At 40.7% G+C, this 19270-nt stretch overlaps 1 pseudogene across 1 annotated transcript; it reads left to right on the plus strand.

Annotated features, from left to right (window-relative positions):
* The first annotated feature begins 5049 nt into the window (after positions 1 to 5049).
* On the plus strand, positions 5050 to 6714 carry LOC308241192 (5-azacytidine-induced protein 2-like; annotated as a pseudogene). The gene is made up of 3 exons: positions 5050 to 5114; positions 5405 to 5498; positions 5663 to 6714. The product of its transcript is annotated as a 5-azacytidine-induced protein 2-like (transcript).
* The last annotated feature ends 12556 nt before the right edge of the window (positions 6715 to 19270 follow it).

Raw genomic sequence — 19270 nt, forward strand, 5'->3', positions numbered from 1 at the left:
ACCCCTAACTACCCTCCCCTGCAGGCCTGATTGCCCGTAACTGCCCTCCCCCGCAGGCCTGATCGCTCCCAACTGCCCTCTCCTGCTAGCGGGATTACCCACAACTGCCCTCCCTGCCGGCCATCTTGTGGTGGCCATCTTGTGGCAACCATCTTTGACCACATGAGGGTGGCCATCTTGTGTACTGGCGTGATGGTCAATTTGCGTATTACCTCTTTATTATATAGGATTATATAGGATTATGTAAGATCATTCCTTTTTCTTAGGAAATGCACACTAAAGTATTTAGGAATAAAGAGGCATCATGTCTGCAACTTACAAATGATTCATATATTATATCTAACAAACCTACATTTACATTTATTTAGGTAATAGACAAGAAGGGAGAAAGAATAAAGTAAATGTAATAAAATGTTAACCTTTGAGGAATGGTTTTAGGAATTCTTTGTACTATTCTTATAACTTTTCTATAAGACTGAAACTTCCAAATGCAGAATATTTCTAAAAGAAAAATTCTAAAAATAATTTTAACAAATTATAACCCATTAAATGAAATAAACTGTGAGTTCATATTGATAAGTGAATAAATCAAAAGTTTAATGAAGAAGAGATATTTACACTGACTCTAAAAACTTCCCTATAAAGCAATACTTGTGAAGTGAAAAAGGGAACATTACAGAGGAGAAACCCCGCAGATAGTACCTTCACTGATCAACATTAACCTCACTAAAAATGGCAAATCAAAATTATAGGTCACATTACAGGATGCAATGAGAAGAGTATAGGACAGTGATTGGCAAACTCATTAGTCAACAGAGCCAAATATCAACAGTACAATGATTGAAATTTCTTTTGAGAGCCAAATTTTTTAAACTTAAACTCCTTCTAATGCCACTTCTTCAAAATAGACTCACCCAGGACGTGGTATTTTGTGGAAAAGCCACACTCAAGGGGCCAAAGAGCCACATGTGGCTCGCGAGCCGCAGTTTGCCGACCATGGCTATAGGACTACTTCTGTGATGCTCTTGCTAAAAATGTCTGATCTGAATATTATCATAAGGAAACATCAGGAAAATCATGATCTGAAATTGAAGGACATTCTACATACATTAGTGGAACTTCCTCTTCAAAAGATTCCAGGTCATAAAAATCAAGGAAAGACTAAAGACCTGTTCCAGACTGAAGGAGAAGAATATACTCTACAGCTCAGTGTAACACATGGATCTGAACAGGGTCTTTACGCTATAACAGATGCGACAGACAAGTGGCAAAATTTGAAAAGAATGCGAGGATGAAATTATGGAATGTATTACTGTGAATTTTCTGATTGTGAAGGTGGTATGGTAGACAAGTGGAATGTTCTAAAGGAATAAGGCATGGTGGCATGGTGTCAACTATTTACTCTCAAATGGTTCAGGGAAAAAGAGTTCTTTGTCCTGAAACTTGGAACTTTTTTGTAATTTTAAGACTCTTTCTAAAAAAATCAATCAATAAATGGAAAAGTAGAAAAGCCTTAGGCAAACTTTATTTCCCCCACGAGGAAAGATTTTTAAATCAGTGTTTAAAATTACATAAGTCCAATGGCACTATAACATTTTTAATACAGCTAACTAGGAGCCATAGCAGCAACTATCAAAATTATGTCTGTCTAAATCTTTAGGACCAAATATGGGAATAAAATTGGAATATGTAAAAAAAATCTATCAACTAGCATCATTAAAATATGGTGGTCTTGGATGGCGGCTGACCAGCCACCCAAGGCCACCCAAGGCTCAGGTAACCAGGGCCAGCCGAGGCTTGCGCTGCTGGCAGTGGCAGTAGCAGAGGTGTGATGGAGCATCGCCTTTCCCTGATCGCAGGGTCGCCTCCTGCCACTGAGGGCTCCCGGACTGTGAAGAGGGGGCAGGCCGGGCTGAGGGACTCCCCCCTCCAGTGTATGAATTTTCATTCACCGGGCCTCTAGTTAAAATGTGAATGACAAGTTGTTTGTTTGTATGTTGTTTAAACAGTTGGTATTTGGGCAATTTGAGGTTGTATAATTCAATAGTGCTGGCTTTCACTTACAAAATGTGCTTAAAACTTAGTTAGATTCCCCCAAAATACCCCAGTTTAAAATACTATATAAATTTTCATCAAACATATGATCAAAATTTTATCTTTAATCAAACGTTCATGTCATGTGTCTTATGGAAAACAAAGTGATATGTAAACAGTCCAGTAAATAATTTTTTACTACTTATGTTTCAGTAATGCTGATCGTCTTGATCCGGCATCTAGAAGGGGTCAGCAATCTGGAGAAGGGGCTGAGTGTAAATTAAATAAGAGACCAGAGATGAAACATAATTTTGAAAGGCATTATACAGAGTCAGAGAAGACTTAGCTAAAGGAACTAAGTTCTCCTTGTCTCAGGACCCCTGGCTTTTTATGACCACAATTTGTCCTAAGGCAAGGTGGAGATATACACATCAGAGGCCAGGCTTTGTGCACAAATCCATTGTCAGATTGGTGGAGTTACCTCTGGCTGTTCAGGTGTTTGGCCAGGAGGACCAATAACATGTAGATTAAGATGTCTTGAGCTGTCTGGCAGCAAGCAATCATCCTTTTCAGGTTTGGGGAAATGCCTTTCAGCCATCCCAGATGATTCAGCTCTGCTGACGTGCTGGAATTGGCTTCCAGCATTTCAGATCATGTGATTTTCAGCAAAATCTCTTTATATTCTTGTGTTTTCAAAAGTAGATCTTGACATGGACTTGACTGACTGATTGATCCTACAGATCCTACAGGACAAACTCTATAGGATTCAGCTTCAAATTTAGCAGCACCTGGAAAGAAAAAGAATTATATTCTTTAAACTACAACTCAGTATGAGTGTTAAGAAGAATAAAGGCATCTATATCTGGATACAATACACAGCGCAAGAATACCATGAAGCATAATTAGTAATTCAGTGGTTGCACACTGTATTAATTGGTATCATGGCTAAGTATCAGAGCTTCTGGGTTTCCTGTCCTTCATTCATTCATTCAACACCATGCACTAAGGTAGTATGACAAGCACTGGAGTTACAAGATGAAGATGACACAGCCCGCCCCTGAACAATCATTTATATATATAAACGGCTAATATGCAGGCTTTTGACCAGGAGACAGGGATTTAGATCACTCGCTATGACATGCGCTGACCACCAGGGGGCAGCATGGAATGAAGGAAGGCCCATCCAGGTCTTGGAAGGCCCTGATTGGCCCTAATTGCCAGCCAGGCCTAGGGACCCTACCTTTGCACGAATTTCATGCATCGGGCCTCTAGTTTACGATAAATTGAAAAAATACAACAAACAAACAGGCAATTTCTACTCAGAGTGATAGATATCACCAACCAATGTAACACAAGGCACTATTGGAGCACACAGAGGAGACATCCAAGTTTTGTGTCAATGTTGTTGGCTTTTTGGTGGAGGTGATATGTAAGTTCATACCCGATGGAAGAGAGAAAAGTATGCCAGAAAGAGAAATGAAGCAGATGTCAGGACTAGAAATGAGGGAGAGCATCTGTGGAACTAGAAATAGTCTAGTTTAGCTAGCTGCTAGAGCAAAGGGACAGAGTAGCAAATATAAGGCTGCATTATTTGGCAAGAACTAAGTGGATTTCAGTGTTTTTACTCCATGCAAATGAATTTGGAGTTTTTCATGAGGGTGCAAGGTAAAAGAATGCCAAAGTCAATGACTGGGGTTTTGAATATTGCCCCTCAGTTGACAGTTATATGAACTGTAACTGCCTGACTCAGTATTCCTAGACGAGTCTGGTTATTTGGCCTTATATCACTAACAGAAACATGAGAAGTGGATGAAGCCAGTTTTTGACCGTAGTTTCAGTGTGCATGTCGACAGTCCATGGCAGAGGGAAGGAAGAGAATAGCCAGAAATGAAGAGAGATGCATGGACTTCTGAGATCTTTAAAGAGCTGTAGAACATGATGATTACATGTGGAATAAGTATATTCTTCCTTATGACTGTTAATATTTCACATTTTTCATTCACATGGATAAGAAAATATTTAATGCAGTATATTTTTATCCAAACATGGAAACAGATACCATTTCCTATTCTCAGTTTGTTGAAAAAATCAATGATATCTAAAATTATTAATAAATTTTGGCAACATACCTTCTTTCATTTCTCTAGTTAGGGTTTCTCCATAATCCTGCCACATCTGAATAGATCAAATATTATTTTTAGTAATTAAGTTAAGTAAGACATTATTAGAGGAATGATATACAGTATAGCTTATGAAATGTGTCCTTTAAATACTACTTTTAGAGACTGGAGCTTTGGGGATTGCACAAATAGAAAAGTAATTACATAAATAAAATTAATTCAGACTCATTTTAATTTTAGATAATAGAGAACAGGCATATATAATGCTATTTAGATTAATCAAATAAAAATGCAATTATTATAGGTCCATTGAATAACCATAACTTCAGAAAAGTAATATTTGATACCATTGGTTTAAAGAAGTTTAAACAAGTCAAGTCATATTTCACACTGAATGTATTACTTTGTGATTCCAAGAAAAACTGCTATTTATAAAAATTTAGTTTTTTTTTTTTTTTTTTTTTTTTTTTTTTACTTAAGTTGGGTTTTCTTTAAAATGAGCTTTCCAGCCCCCTTCAGGCCAACTGCTGCTAGCCTCTAGCCCCCTAAGTTGTGTTTCCCTGCTGTGGAGGGTGGAGCAGTCCACGGAGGCGCTGAGGGGCCACACTGGGTTCTGCGCCTCGCGGGCGTGTGGCTGGGTAAGTGGTCTGCTCCTGGTGGCGCTTCAGCTTCTTCTGCCCCTCTTGCCACTCCTTCCTGATCCCCAGGACCCAGCCCACTGGTCTGTCCTGGCACAGCCCAGGCCAAAGAAATGGGAACCCTTCTTAGGTGTACCTGGAGCAGCGGCCTTCGCAGGGAAAGATGGGGTATCTTCGAGGAAACCGGAGCCCGTGGTGACCCCTGATGACCCTGTTCGCAATGCTGGGGATCCAAATGCAGCCTGACTCCAGCTGTCATGGATATACTGGTAGAAGATGGGGTCTGCATTCTAAATCATGAAAAAGCCCAAAAAAGAGATAAGTGATCTGGTCTCAATATATTCAGACTAGAGGCCCAGTGCACGGAATTCGTGCATAGTGGGGGAGAGAGGGGGATCCCTCAGCCCGGCCGGCACCCTCTCCAATCTGAGATCCCTTAAGGGATGTCCGAATGCCTCTCACAATCCAGGACCCCTGGCTCCTAACCACTCACCTGCCTGCCTGCCTGATTGCCCCTAACCGCCTCTGCCTCGCCCCGCACCTGGGACACAGGACTCCCTCCTGCGGCTGGTCACTGGCACCTGGGACACAGAATTCCCTCCCTCTGTCCAGCTGCGGGCACGCAGGACCCAGGCCAGCTTTGCCCAGGCTGGCCGCACCCACAGGGGACCCTGGGCGGGCGGCTTTGCCCGGGCCACAGCCGCAGGTGCTTGGGATCATGGCGCAGGCGGCTTGTCCCTCTCCGGGGCTAAAGGCTGGCTGGTCTCCTCTCCGCTCTCCCCAGTGTTGAGTGTCTGAGCCTTTACTGCATGACAGCATGAGGGCGTGAGGATGTGATGACCATTTGTATATTAGCTCTTTATTATATAGGACGAGTCTGTTGCTTCACATTTTGCCCTTGTCACTGTTTTTTGATGAAGACATCAAAAAACGACTTAAGGATTCAGAGAAAAACTCTTTCCTAAAGAAATGAGTAAGATTTTTGGAAGAAAAACTTACAGGCGCTCTCTTAGATGAAGAAAAAAGTTCTGTGGGCAGAGAACAAGTAAATAAGGCCTATCATGCACATCAAGAGGTTTGCATTGATAGGGATAATTTAAAGAGCAAATTGGATAAAATGAACAAAGACAACCTGAATCTTTGAAAGTATTGAGTAAACAGCAGCAGTCAAACTCCTTTGCTAAGAACAGAGGTGGAGACACAACAGGTGATGAGGGATGTAAATCCACTTAATCAAAAGGGGAGGTGGAAAAGTTGGGTTGTGACCTGAAAATCCATGGCTAGAACCAATGAAGAAAGAATGTAACACTCTCAGAATAGAACTACAAAAAGCCAAACAAACACATCCATCTCAGGAAGACAATCTGCAGAGCAGAGCTCTCCAAAGAGGAAGCAGTTCAAGTGATGAAATGCAAAATGGATACTGGGAGCTGAAGAGAGAAATGTCTAATTTGCATCTGGTGACTCAAGTACAAGTTGAACTGAAAACCCCAACTGCAATCAAGAAAGCCTGTGCCCCTGTAAGATTCCCGTACGACCTTGGCAAAGACAGCACAAAACTGCACTTGACGAATTTCCCTGCAACATACAAAAGACACCCCCCTCTCTCTCCAAATGCCAAAACCCTTTGTCATCCCACATCTTCCCCTTTACCGGGAGATGGGAAGGTTTTATCAGAGAAAGCAATTCTCCCATCATGGACAGATAATGACAGACCCATTCCTCATGACTGCACAAACTGTCAGGAAAATTACTCACATGGCGGGAATTCTCTGGAAGATCATTCTTGGGGACTCCCAAGCCCTCCTAAATCAAGTGAGACAGCACATCGGGAAACTAAAAATAAAACTTTGCCTTTACCCATCCTGCCACCACTGCATAACTTGGATCAACGTAATCAAAACTGCCTTTATAAGAATTAATTCTGAAGAGATCTGGGACTTGGTCGTGAGGTTTCTGTACCTCCCCCAAGGGTACACTTGAGAAATTCTTTAATAAACTGAAAGCGGGTGTTGATTAAACTTTTGCAAAATTCGTCAATGTACACATTTGCACATACTGTAACGTATTATGTAGTTCATTTTCCAGTATGAGAGAGCAACCCTTCCTCTTCACATTCTGCCTAAGAATCAGGTATACATTACTAATAAATTAATAAACTTGAGGTGCTTCAAAAAGACAAAAAAATAATAAATAACAAAATGAGCTTTCTATTCTTATACTTTTAGAAAATTAAAAGTTTAAGACATGTTCTATGCTATTAATTTTTCAATCTAAAATGACAAAAGTGGTACTGTCATAAGGTCATGTGAAAATTCTACTGGCAAAAAATAAGTGAAACTATGTTACTGTCTGTATTACGACTGAGACATTTCTTTATTCATATGGACCACAAAGGTTTCAGAAGATCTTTGATTGGGGGAATAAAAAACTCTACATATAGCCCTAGCCGGTTTTTCTCAGTGGTTAGAGCGTCAGCCTGTGGACCTAAGGGTTGCAGGTTTGATTCCTGCTCTGGGGCACGTACCTGAGTTGCGGGTTTGCTCCCTGCCCCCAGTTGGGTTGCATGCGGGAGGTAACCAGTCGATATTTATCTCTCACATAGATGTTTCCTTCTCTCTCTCCCCCTCCTCCCTCCCTTCCACTCTCTCTGCAAAGCAATGTAAAAAAATATCCTCAGGTGAGGACTAATAACAATAACAAAAATCCACATATAATTCTGTAATTGTAATAACCTTGTTCTCTTACTAGAAATTAGAGCTAAGTTTGGAAACAAACAATTATTATAGTCTACTTAATGATGAAATGTGTGGGAGTACTTCAAATTATAAGTGTCCTGATCTAGAGTGTTCTTAATAAAACTTATCTTTAAAAAGGTATCCTTTCACTCAATGCATGAAATGGGGTTTAAAATAGTATACTGAACATTAAACACTGTGGTGATCATTATAATGTGATACCCAATGCCTTTACAAATTTCAGGTGTGAGGACAAATTTGATGACTAACACGTTCCCCAGTATTTTTGGAGGCTGATTCTATTAACACTTTTATGACAATAGCATGATAGACAGGACTTATTAAATGGATAATGTGGCAACATTACTAGACAGACTTTGTAAAATAAATAGCTCGATATCAGATAAAGACCAAGGCCTTTACTGAATCAATTTTATGTTACCATTAATAAAATAGGTATTATGTGAATCACATTTTTACACAACTTGAATTAAGAAACTACCGATGGAACATTATTATCTTTTCCCCCAAAAGCTCCTTTCCTAAATATTTACGTCTGTGATGTTTATGCTTATTTCTAGGTGAGGACTGTGTCCAGATGATGGGAGGAGCTTGAAGTTCCAATGATAATAAGGAGAACATATCTGTCATTTTTTTTATATTGTGTCATTTTCAACAATATAGAAAGGTGAGAAAAGTACACACGTGAAAACAATGTACCAGCAACTTTCAAGTCAAAGGATTTGCCATTAGAAGGATTTTTCTCAGAACTGGTAGTTCCCAAACTCTGTCCCATAGGGATCTGTTTCCCCTGGGGACACCTGCAGGATTGAGAGCTTCAGAGTCTCCACCCCCTTCAGTGAGGCAGCTTGTTTCGTCTTATTATATAAAACATTTTCCTGCAAAATTTATAATAAAAGTTCTAATCTGAAAAAAATATTTAAAGTATGAAAATCACTGATTTATCTTTTAAATTTTTTATCAAGCATATATATGTCATATTTAATGGAAAGTTCCATGGATTTCTGCTTTCTTACACAAAACATAGTGAAGGTAAAGATGAACAAACTGCTAGGATTTGGAATTGGTATATCTTCCTGCATGCTCTGTTTCTTTCTTGTATTTCTTGCTAATGTCAGTTTGTCTGTCATTAGCAGCCAGTCTTTCTACCTCCCCTTAACTGCCATTTCTAATATGTTAGTAATTGAGAAACCAGATAAGCAAACTTTGAAACTTTGGCTCCGAATACACAATTCTGCTTGAAGGCCTTAATGTTCCCTGAATAGATTGCACAATATTTAATGTTCTTATTTTGTGGCAGCTCTTTTGGTTACTCAGAGTGTCATTTACTTTCTGGTTCCTGCCTCTCTTTTGGACAGTGGAGGACTTGTCTGCAGGCATATAAGCATAACCAATGAAAATCACTGACTTAGCCCAACTTCCTAATTTGACCTAAGAGGCAACAAAGGCTCAGAGAGATTACAGGTTGCCTGAGATCACAAAACCAATTAGCTGTAGGCCCAAAGTGGGCTCTAAGGCTTCTCCCTGAGCATAAGGTTCTGTGCCAGCTCCTTCCTCATATTCAGGAAAAATACACAAATTTTTAACTATAACTCAGAGAAAATGAATATGTAAAACTGTCATGTAGCTCCATAATGTTTTGACATGAGACACAAAATAATAGCGTTCTAACTCAATTATAAATTTTAAAGCAATGAGTAAAAATATAGTAATAGAAATCTACACTAATAAAAGACAAATATGCAAATTGACCATAGCTCCACTATGCCCAACAGCCAATCAGGAGCAAGTGTACAAATTAACCCAACAAAGATGGCGGCAGCCACAGAGCTGGAGTGAGCAGGAAGCTTGGGTTGCCCCCAGCGATGGAGGAAGCCAAGATTCCCGCCCGCCATAGCCTGCCCTGGCCACCACTAAAGGCTACAAAGTTTAAATTATAAAAGATAAATAAATCCCAGATACCTGCTTCTAGCTGACCCTAGCCTCCACTCAAGGAGGCACCGAAGGAAAAAAAAAAAAGAAATAAAAAACCCCTTACCCAGGCTGGCCATACCCCATGAGGTGAGGGTCCCCGCTGGGGGGCTTGGCCAACCCTCAAACAGCCATCAGCCCCTCACCCAGGCTGGCCAGGCACCCCAGCAGGGACCCTCACACACCCCAAAGGGTGTGTGGCCAGCTTGAAAACAGCCCTCAGCCCCTCAGCCAGACTGGCCACACTCCCCCAGCGGGGACCCTCACCACATGGGGGCATAGCCGGCCTGCAAATGACCACGGGCCCCTTTCCCAGGCTGCCCCACACCCCAAGGGAACCCCCCCTGACCCAGGACACACTTCAGGGCAAACCAGCCAGCACCCACCCGTGCACCAGGCCTCTATCTATACTAATAAAAGGGTAATATGCTAATTAGACTGGGAGACCTTCCAGATGTTCTTCTGGCCAAAGCCAGCATGGCGGGGCTGATGTAGAGGCTGTTAGAGGCCAAGAGGGGATGGCAGTTGTGGGTGATCAGGCCAGGATGGGAAGGCAGTTGTGGGTGATCAGGCCAGGATGGGAAGGCAGTTGTGGGTAATCAGGCTTATGAGGGTCGGGACCGTTGGGGGTAAGCAGACCAGCAGGAGGGCCAGTAGCAGGCCATCAGTGGAGGTCAGTTGGAGGTGATCAGAACAGTGTGGGGGGGCAGTTTGGAGTGAGCAGGCCAGCAGGGGTGCAGTTGGGGGCTAGCAGGCCAGTGGGGAGGGAAGGTGGGGGTGAGCAGGCCAGCAAGGCGGGCAGTTTGGGGCAAGCACACTGGAACAGGGGGGCAGTTGGGGGTGATCAGGCTGGCGGGGGGGGGGGGGGCTTTGGGGGCAAGCAGGCCAGTAGTGGGGGGCAGTTGGGGGGAAGCAGGCTGGCAGGCAGAGTGGTTAGGGGCAATCGGGCAGGCAGGCAGGCAGGTTAGCCGTTAGGAGCCAGCAGTCCCGGATTTAGAGGGATGTCCCACTGTTGGTTTAGGCCCGATCCCTGTAAACCGGCAGTAGGACATACTTTGAGGGGTCCCAGATTGGAGAGGGTGCAGGCCTGCCTGAAGGACACCCCCCCCCCCAGCCGTGAACGAATTTCATTTCATGCATCTGGCCACTAGTTAATATCATAAATCCTATTAGTAGCAGTCTTTACACTCAATTTATAAAGCACAGATTATTTAGCCTCACTACAAGAAACTTGAAGGAGAAAATCTTTAGTTAAATTAAGGAAATTCTTCCCTAAAGGAACTATCCATTCCCTCCAAATAAAACTTGGTTTACCAAAATCAATCAACAAATGAATTATCTGTGTTGGGAGTTATCTATAGCAAAATTTACCAGTAAAACACAAAACAGATTTCTCTTTCCCGTCTAGCATACTTCTGCCCAACCTCTTTCATCCTTAGTTGGTCTGTACATAAGACATGAACTTAATTTCCATTATGATTTAACCCCGTCAGAAAGTATAGGAGCACCTTCACTTCTCTGCTCTCCAGTCCACATGAGTGAGGCCTTAGACTCCCTCTACCTTCCTCACCAGAGGATGCGAGGTGTACCTGATGTGTGCACTTGAGAAAAGGAACTGAGGATGCTTGCTTAGCTCCAAAACACTTGTTTGAAAAGACATGTCTGCCACAGTCACATGAATTTGGGTCTGCTCTCATCTCTGCAGCGAGCAACCTGCCCAGGGACAGGTGTCAGGTATTTCTTTCCTCCACTCACAGCTGGGAGTGAAACTGCCTGCTTTGGGATGAGTGTTCAGAAGCCTTGTGACCCCACATCTAAACCACATTTTCCAATGCCTTACTATGTGTGGGTAACAAGCTAGGAAGTCCATCTCCATCTGCCTGACTCCTCTGATCTAATCTCAAAAGAGAAACAGGGCTGTCATTTGCCACCTACCCCAGCACAGCTCCAACAAGAAAGATGACTACTCTACACTTACAGAAATGACTACAGGGCAATTGTCTAAGTGGACAAAGTAAAGACATGAGGAATTATCTAGAGCATATAATTGGTGTGATAAACAAGTTTATTAAGCTCTGTTTCTGCCTTCTGAGAAAATAGCATACCCGCTGTGAGAGAGTGAATAGAGGTAAAATTCAGAGTAGAAAGACACCGCCTTGTTGTTGTAAACATGAAGCACTGAGACTCAACATTGTGTTGAGACGCAATGTTCTGTCTGCTATGTACAAAGCTAAAGTCTTAGGAATAGTAACTGTTTTAGCTTTCATGTATTTGTATACCAAGAGTTGCTAACTGAATACACATTTGAGAAATAGAAAAAATTACTTAAATAAATTATTAAAGTTCTAATATTTTATGAATGTCTTAGAAATGAACCAAAAGTCCCCAAATCAATCAATGTAAAATTGAATCTACCTATTTAACACAAATTGAAAGGACAATGAGGAACTATGTGACATGCATTGTGTTAGGAACACAAATACTGAAAAACAGTTGAATATAAAAAATTTTGAAATCAGATAAATTCTATCTGTTATAAAATTGTTGGGAATAAATTTTTAAGTTTTCAGTTCTAAGAAAACAATTCTATGTGCAAGAAAATCTAGTGATATTTCTGTTCAAGCTAATTTTAACTTTTGTAATTTATCATAGTATCATTAAATAAAACCTTGAAATCACTTCTGATATATTGGACAAACATCCAGAATTAAACTAGAATGTGAAGAAAACTAACAGTAAGAATTAGCAAAACTGGTATGTAGCAATCTATACCAGTACAATGAAATCAATTGGGCAAGGCTCACCTCCATGTAATGATGACAAAGGAAACAAACCTAAATATCATCAATGTGATGAGAACTGAAATCACAGATTAGAGTGATACTTTATTATGCAAATCACTAGAGGCCCATTGCACTAAATTCGTGCATGGGAAGGTGGTGTGTGTCCCTCAGCCCATCCTGCACCCTCTCCAATTTGGGACCCCTTGAGGGATGTCTGACTGCCTGTTTAGGCCTGATCCCGAAGGACATCCCTCTCACAATCTAGGACTGCTGGCTCCCAACTGCTCACCTGCCTGCCTGCCTGATTGACCCTAACCACTTCTGCCTGCCAGCCTGATCACCCGCTAACCACTCCCCTGCCAGCCTCATCGATGCCTAACTAATTCCCTGCTGGCCCAATTGTGTTAAACTGACCTCCCCTGCCAACCTGGTCACCCCTAACTGCCCTCCCTGCTGGCCTGGTCACCCCTAACTGTCCTCTCCCACAGGCCTGGTCACCCCCAACTGCCCTCCCCTCCTAACCTGGTCTCCCCTAAATGTCCTCCTCTGCCGGCCTAGTTGCCTCCCAACTGCCCTCCTCTGCAGGCCTGGTTGCCCCTAACTGTCCTCCCCTGCAGGCCTGGTCCCTCTCAACTGCCCTCCCCTGCTGGCCTGATGGCCCACAACTGCCCTCCCCTGCTGGCCATCTTGTGTCCACATGGGGGCGGCTATCTTTTACTACATGGAGGCGGCCATCTTGTGTGTTGGAGTGACAGTCAATTTGAATATTACATCTTTATTAGATAGGAAGGATTGTCCTTAAAGTTAGAAAAACAATGCCGAATAAGACAGAACACTACAGTAAGAATAGTCCAAAATGTTTAAACCTTACAAATAAAGGGGATTGATAAACAAATTCAATATTGATGTATTTGTAACATTTATTCTTTAGAATCATAATTTAAAAATCTTTAGAAGTCTGTTGTTTTGTATTGCCCCATCTCAAAACCCACCCCTTTCTATTATTTTAGACAACATGTTATTATCTCTCATAGAATTAGTTGTTTTCCTAATGGCAATAACTACATCCCCAGTGACTCTACAAGGCACCTTCTTTCCATAAGTCTAAGAATTTTGTAAACAACAACTGCTATAGAAATTTTGTGCCCTAATCAGTTTGGCTCAGTGAATAGAGTGTTGGCCTGCGGACTCAAGGGTCCCAGGTTCGATTCCAGCCAAGGACCTGTACCTTGGTGGCGGGCACATACCCAGTAGGGAGTGTGCAGGAGGCAGCTGATTGATGTTTCCCTCTCATTGATGTTTCTAACTTTCTATCCCTCTCCCTTCCTCTCTTTAAAAATCAATAAAATATATATTTTTTAAAAAAATTTTGGCGATCTATCTCTATATCTTGATAGATTGGTGTTTCATATTCTCTTTTATTGAGTCTAGCATGATTTGGTGAACCAATGCCCGATATTGAACTTATGTATACTGTGAAACTACTACGTTAAGTTTAAAACCAACTATTTTTTTTCCAATGTATATAGAAATACTAAAAGTAAGCACCTCATTCCTCCCAAATTAGTAAACAAAAAAATTTCCACAAATATCTTCCCTTGAATTGCTTCTGCATTTACATACTCTTTCTTCTTCATTTTGGAAAATGAGACATTTTCTGATTTTTCTGGTGAGAACATTGCAAGTCTGCATCATAGTTTTGCCTAACAATTCAAAAAAAGTATTTGATTTTTTGTACCAGTAGCCCAGTTTCACAAATTTGTGATAACTGAGACCTTATTTGGCCAAAAGGCTATCTAGCAATTCTTAGCTTTGCTCTTCTATGTTGTGTTATGATGAAGCAAACTGAAAAAAAATAGGTTGACGTCTCATTTAGCACAGGCCTGTGCTACCTTTCTCTGCATGAAAAAGACCGTAAAAAGATCATTAAAACCATAAGCCATCGTGCATTGATTGAAATGGGTATTTCAGCGTGTGACGTCAGCATCATGGCAAAATGTATCTCCTCTTAAATCTACAACAAGTGGACATCTAGACCCCAACAAAGGCTCCTCTGCTCAACCTGGAAAGTGGGCGTCTAGGGATGTGCAGGAGAGGCAGGATGGCGAGAAGAACAGGACAGGCCCCTACTGCAGTTCTCCAAGGACAAGGCTGAAGGTACAGCCCTAGCACACACTGTAGCGGTGGGGGAGGCAGGGTGCAGTGCGCACACCACTGCCCAGCAGCATTCCCTTCCCCTCCCCAAATCCAGGTCCCTCCCCAATTACAGCTGTGCTCACACCACCACAGACCAGCAGCAGCAGCAGAGCCAAGTCTCCAGCCTCCAGGCCACAGTACACACTGCTGCCAGTGGCCAAAGGGAATGAGGTAGCAGCTCAGTGGGCTCACAAACTGGCTCCCCTCAACTGGCCACACCCACACCTACCACCATAGGGTGCCCTGAGGTCCAGACGACCTGGATACAGTGTTGGCACCCACCACACTCGTTACCCAGGCTGCCACTCCCATGTCCAAAGCCAAGCCTCACACACCTTGACTCACTGCACACCCTCCCCAAGTTTCAGTAGTACAGGTAAGAGAAAAGAAAAACTGCGCTATACCACCATCTACTGGAATACAAAAGAAAGACCTGAAACTATCAATCTGCTGAATTGTGAAAATCACCACATTCCTAAGAAAAGTGTTCACCACTTCAAATGTGCCAGCAGAAGACCAACGCATCAAGCAGGCTGGACCACCATAGTAACACTAACACAGAAAGAAAATGACAATTCTCCAGAAGAAAACTCAAAATAATGCACGATTGTGATCTAAATGAACAGAGAAATCAAAATAGCCAAATAGTCATGAAGAAACTCAGCGAGATACAATTAAACTCAAAAGTCAGTTCAATGAGCTCAGGAATAAAAATAATGAACAGAACGAGTACTTTACTAAACTGATGAGAAGTACAAAAAAGAACCAAACAGAAATTCTGTTGCTGAATAACTCAATAATAAGATGAAGAAGGAATATTTTAATAGCTCTGATACACAATGAAAGCTAGTTGCTATTTCAAGACTCCCTCTCATTGCCATCTTAGTCATCAGTCATTCAAGTGCTATCAAGATAAACAGACATAAACACACTTTATTTATTTAAAAATTCAAATATTAATACATAAACTTAAAAATAAACATTCAAATATTTGCTAAATTTAATTATTTTATGAAGTGTACAGCTGCTCAGCAAGACATTTTATAACAATTGGAATAAAAATGTTGAAGTAAATAGCAATTAACACTGTTCTCTGACCAAAGAAGATGACAAACATTTTCACTTAAAGACAGAAATTAATCCTTTTAGTGCTACGTTTATTTAATTCATAAAAATGATTTATGTCCATTTCATTTCAGTAGCAAACATCTATAAATGGTTAAATATTTAGATGTCAATCATTCACTTATGCTTAGGGGTGTAAAAGTCGGGGTTCAGCAAAACTTAAAAACTGTTAGGAACCATCACCAATATAAAATCCATTAGAAAGTAAGCCAAAGCATCTCCAAGTATACCACTGCTTACTAGACAATAATATATAATTTCTAAAATCAAACTGAAATGCAGCTTTTGAAGAAGTTTAAAGTGTGTCACTTTAGTCATATGAATTAAATAAAGTTAATGATACGTATCTCTTAAAAATGAGAGATCCAGGGACTTAAAGATGATTATAAAACTTCTGTCTCCTTTCTATATTAGCACAATAATTAAGACTTTCTATTAGTGTGTACTAGTCAATTAAGCAACTCAGAATTTCACCAAATGAAACACAAGAATTATATCAGAAATCTGCAACCCAAGGTGAAAAAAGATAATAGAACTAACCCTGCAGTAAGTTGAAGTGCATGGCCTTGAGGTAGGAATCCCCAAGTTTTCTCCTGGAATTGAATTTCTCTTGCTGAGCAATGGTCTTTTCAGCTGTTTCTCCAGGAGAAGTTTGGTGCTGACCTCTGCTAGCCTCTCTTTAGTCCTAGGAAAACTGTAAACAACAAATGCTTAGTATTTTATTTTTCCTTAAGTGACATAATTTTTTAAAGTAGCCAGGATAGTAAATGGAATTTCCCATTAAATAGCATTTAAGCAATGAAAATGTGTCAGAGCAGACTTACTCTATTCAAGTATAGGTTCTTAATTTTTCTAAAAAAGTACTTATGTTTCCAGGCAGTGGGGAGAGGGGGTCCCAGCTAAATACTTAATCCAAAGTAGGGAGGCTATCAGTGATGCAGACGGCTTATCAGGTAATACTTGCTGCCTCTGGAAGGGCTGTACTTACAAGATCCTTGAAGATGCCCTTGGACATATTTAGTAGCCACTTTAGGGATTTAAAAAAAGAAATCCCTCAAAGACATTGCCAAGCACTTGCCTTCACCACCCTGTACAATACACTCATTACCTTGGAGATATTAATCATTTGACACCAAGGCATAATTTAGAGCAACTACCTCTAAGGGAGAACAAGATAACCTGGCTGGTGATCAAATGACTAAAACAGCTCCAGAGGCCATCTATCTATATTTTAAAAGGCCCATGGCCATAACACTGGAATGTGAGAACAACCAAACAACCGGTCACCAGGAGGTACATGGAGCACCTCTCAGTCCCTCCCTCCCCGCGCCCCCTCCCCTGGCTTGTGAACCTCTCCGCAAGGAGGTGGGGCCTGGGACTCGTGCATAGTGGAAGCTGCGAGCTACTCACGCACAGTGGGTCTGGGTCCCACAGGTGCCGTAGGTCTGGGTCTCGTGCGATTTTGTATATATAGTATTTATAGAATACTAATATGCAAAGTGTCCCCTCAAAAGTTCGACTGAGAGACCTGGAATTTGATCACTCACTTTGATGTGCGCTGACCACCACGGGGTAGCTCGGAATGAAGGGAGCCCTGCCCAGTAGCCAGAAGGCTCAGATTGGCCCTGATCACCAGCCAGCCCTAGGGACCCTATCTGTGCACGCATTTCATGCACTGGGCTTCTAGTCTATTGATAATAATAAAGATCACAGTCCCGAAAGTCAATATACCAAGTACCAGAATGTGTTGGAGTAACTTAACCCTTTGAGCTTAAGTTGTTATCTTAAGTATTTCTATTTAGGGGACTTCTGAAAAGCAATTTTATAATAATATCGCTGTCTAAATTTTAGAGCTTCAAGACACTCAGCTTAAAGACTAGTAGTAGACCCAGTTAACTACATGAAAATATTAAGGGGGGGGGGGGATAAAGGCATGTAAAAGCAAAAAAGGGAGAGATGAAACTTTCTTGGAGGAACATTTGAAAGGTAAGTTTATTTACTAACATCACTTTCCAAAGTTTTAAGATTTAGTTGGCTTTCACGCCCTACTAATCTATGAACCTGGCCCAATAGTAACTATGCTTAAAGTTTAGAGGCTAATTAATGAGTTAAATTTATTTTCTTTGATTCTGCATTCGACTTACTCAGTTAGCTTATTTTCCAATAACTTTGTGCCTTCCAATTGTTCTCGGTAGAGTCGCACATATTTTTCCAATTCTCTTTTGATATCATCTTGAGAAGTTTGCACTTTAGAGGTTTCTGATTCCAGCTCTTTATTTCTGAGTTCCAAAGAACTCATTGTTGAAGTATGATTATTTATCATCTGCTCCGACCTTTCTTGAGATGCTCTTTGTATCTACAGCAAATAAAAAGGATAAATTCTTAAAGTAGGTATAACCTGAACACTTATATTTGTTTTCTTTGGTTTTGAGTCATCAACTCAGAGATCAGCTTTAAGTGTCAAAAACCTGAAATTTAATATATTTATCATCAATGTCCACTGAATCAATTCTGAATTATAAAGCTAATCATTCTTCTATTAGTACTCCTATAATCTGATAATTCAAAGAATAATAGAATCAGTATAAGATATTAAAAGTTAAAAAATATAACTTAATTCAAGTATATGGTACAATTTTAAAATCATGTTTTTTTTTACATTTTCTTCCTAATAGTCTTATTTTACATCAACTAGTCTTAAAACTAAAATGATCCTCTACTACGAATCATTTGGAAAGATCAACTTAGTGATAATAATGTTGGAAACTAAAATACTGAAAAGGCAAACAAACACCACCTTCCTTCCAGAAATCTACAAAATAAATTGCTATTAAAGGAAGTAAAGGAAAGGCAAAAATACTGTATTTATCCAAAAGGTAATTTGCAGTGAAATGGATTAAAGCACATTAAATCAATAAATTAACCTGTAAAAATGAATTGACTTGTTCTATTGTGTCTGCTACATCCCGTCTTGCTCTTTCTTCAGTCTTCTTTTTATACTCTCCTAATTCACAGTATTCTACCATATCCGTTTCCATATATGTTCTGAAGTTCACTGCTTCTTCTTTCGCCTTCTTTACTCTATCCTTTAGTTCTTCACGTCTCTTTAGAAGTGCTTCCACTGATAACTCCTGTTGAGGTGGCTTTTCTTCATCCAGACATACACATTTAGAAGAAGAAGGTTGCAGTTTTGCTATAAGCTCATCATTCTGCATGAATAAAAAAATATAGTTTGGTTATGAAGGTGTGGACACCAGTATGAACTGTTGAAATGAAATGTTACGTATACTCTGGTAGGGTCTTAGAATGTGGAACCTTGAATTACTCAGAATCAAGACCAGAGTAAAAACAACCAGGAGTCACAAAAATATATTTACTGTTGTCGTCTTTGCCACACAATATCTCTTCTGCACTTGATTTTATACTCTTTTTTTCTATGACTTTTTCATGTGTTTTCTCCACAAAATGACTATAGATTGTTCCTGAATAGAAAGTCTCTTATCTCGTCCCCCATCTTAACACTTCATAACCTTTAAAAAACAGTTTTAGGGATATCATATTGAGGTATTCAGGACTGAGTCAACAAATGCCTCCCAAAGTAAGACTTTCAAAATGAGACTAATTAATGAATCTTATAAATATAG

Source organism: Plecotus auritus (assembly GCF_963455305.1).
Source record: "Plecotus auritus genome assembly, chromosome: 1".
Lineage (NCBI taxonomy): Eukaryota > Metazoa > Chordata > Mammalia > Chiroptera > Vespertilionidae > Plecotus > Plecotus auritus.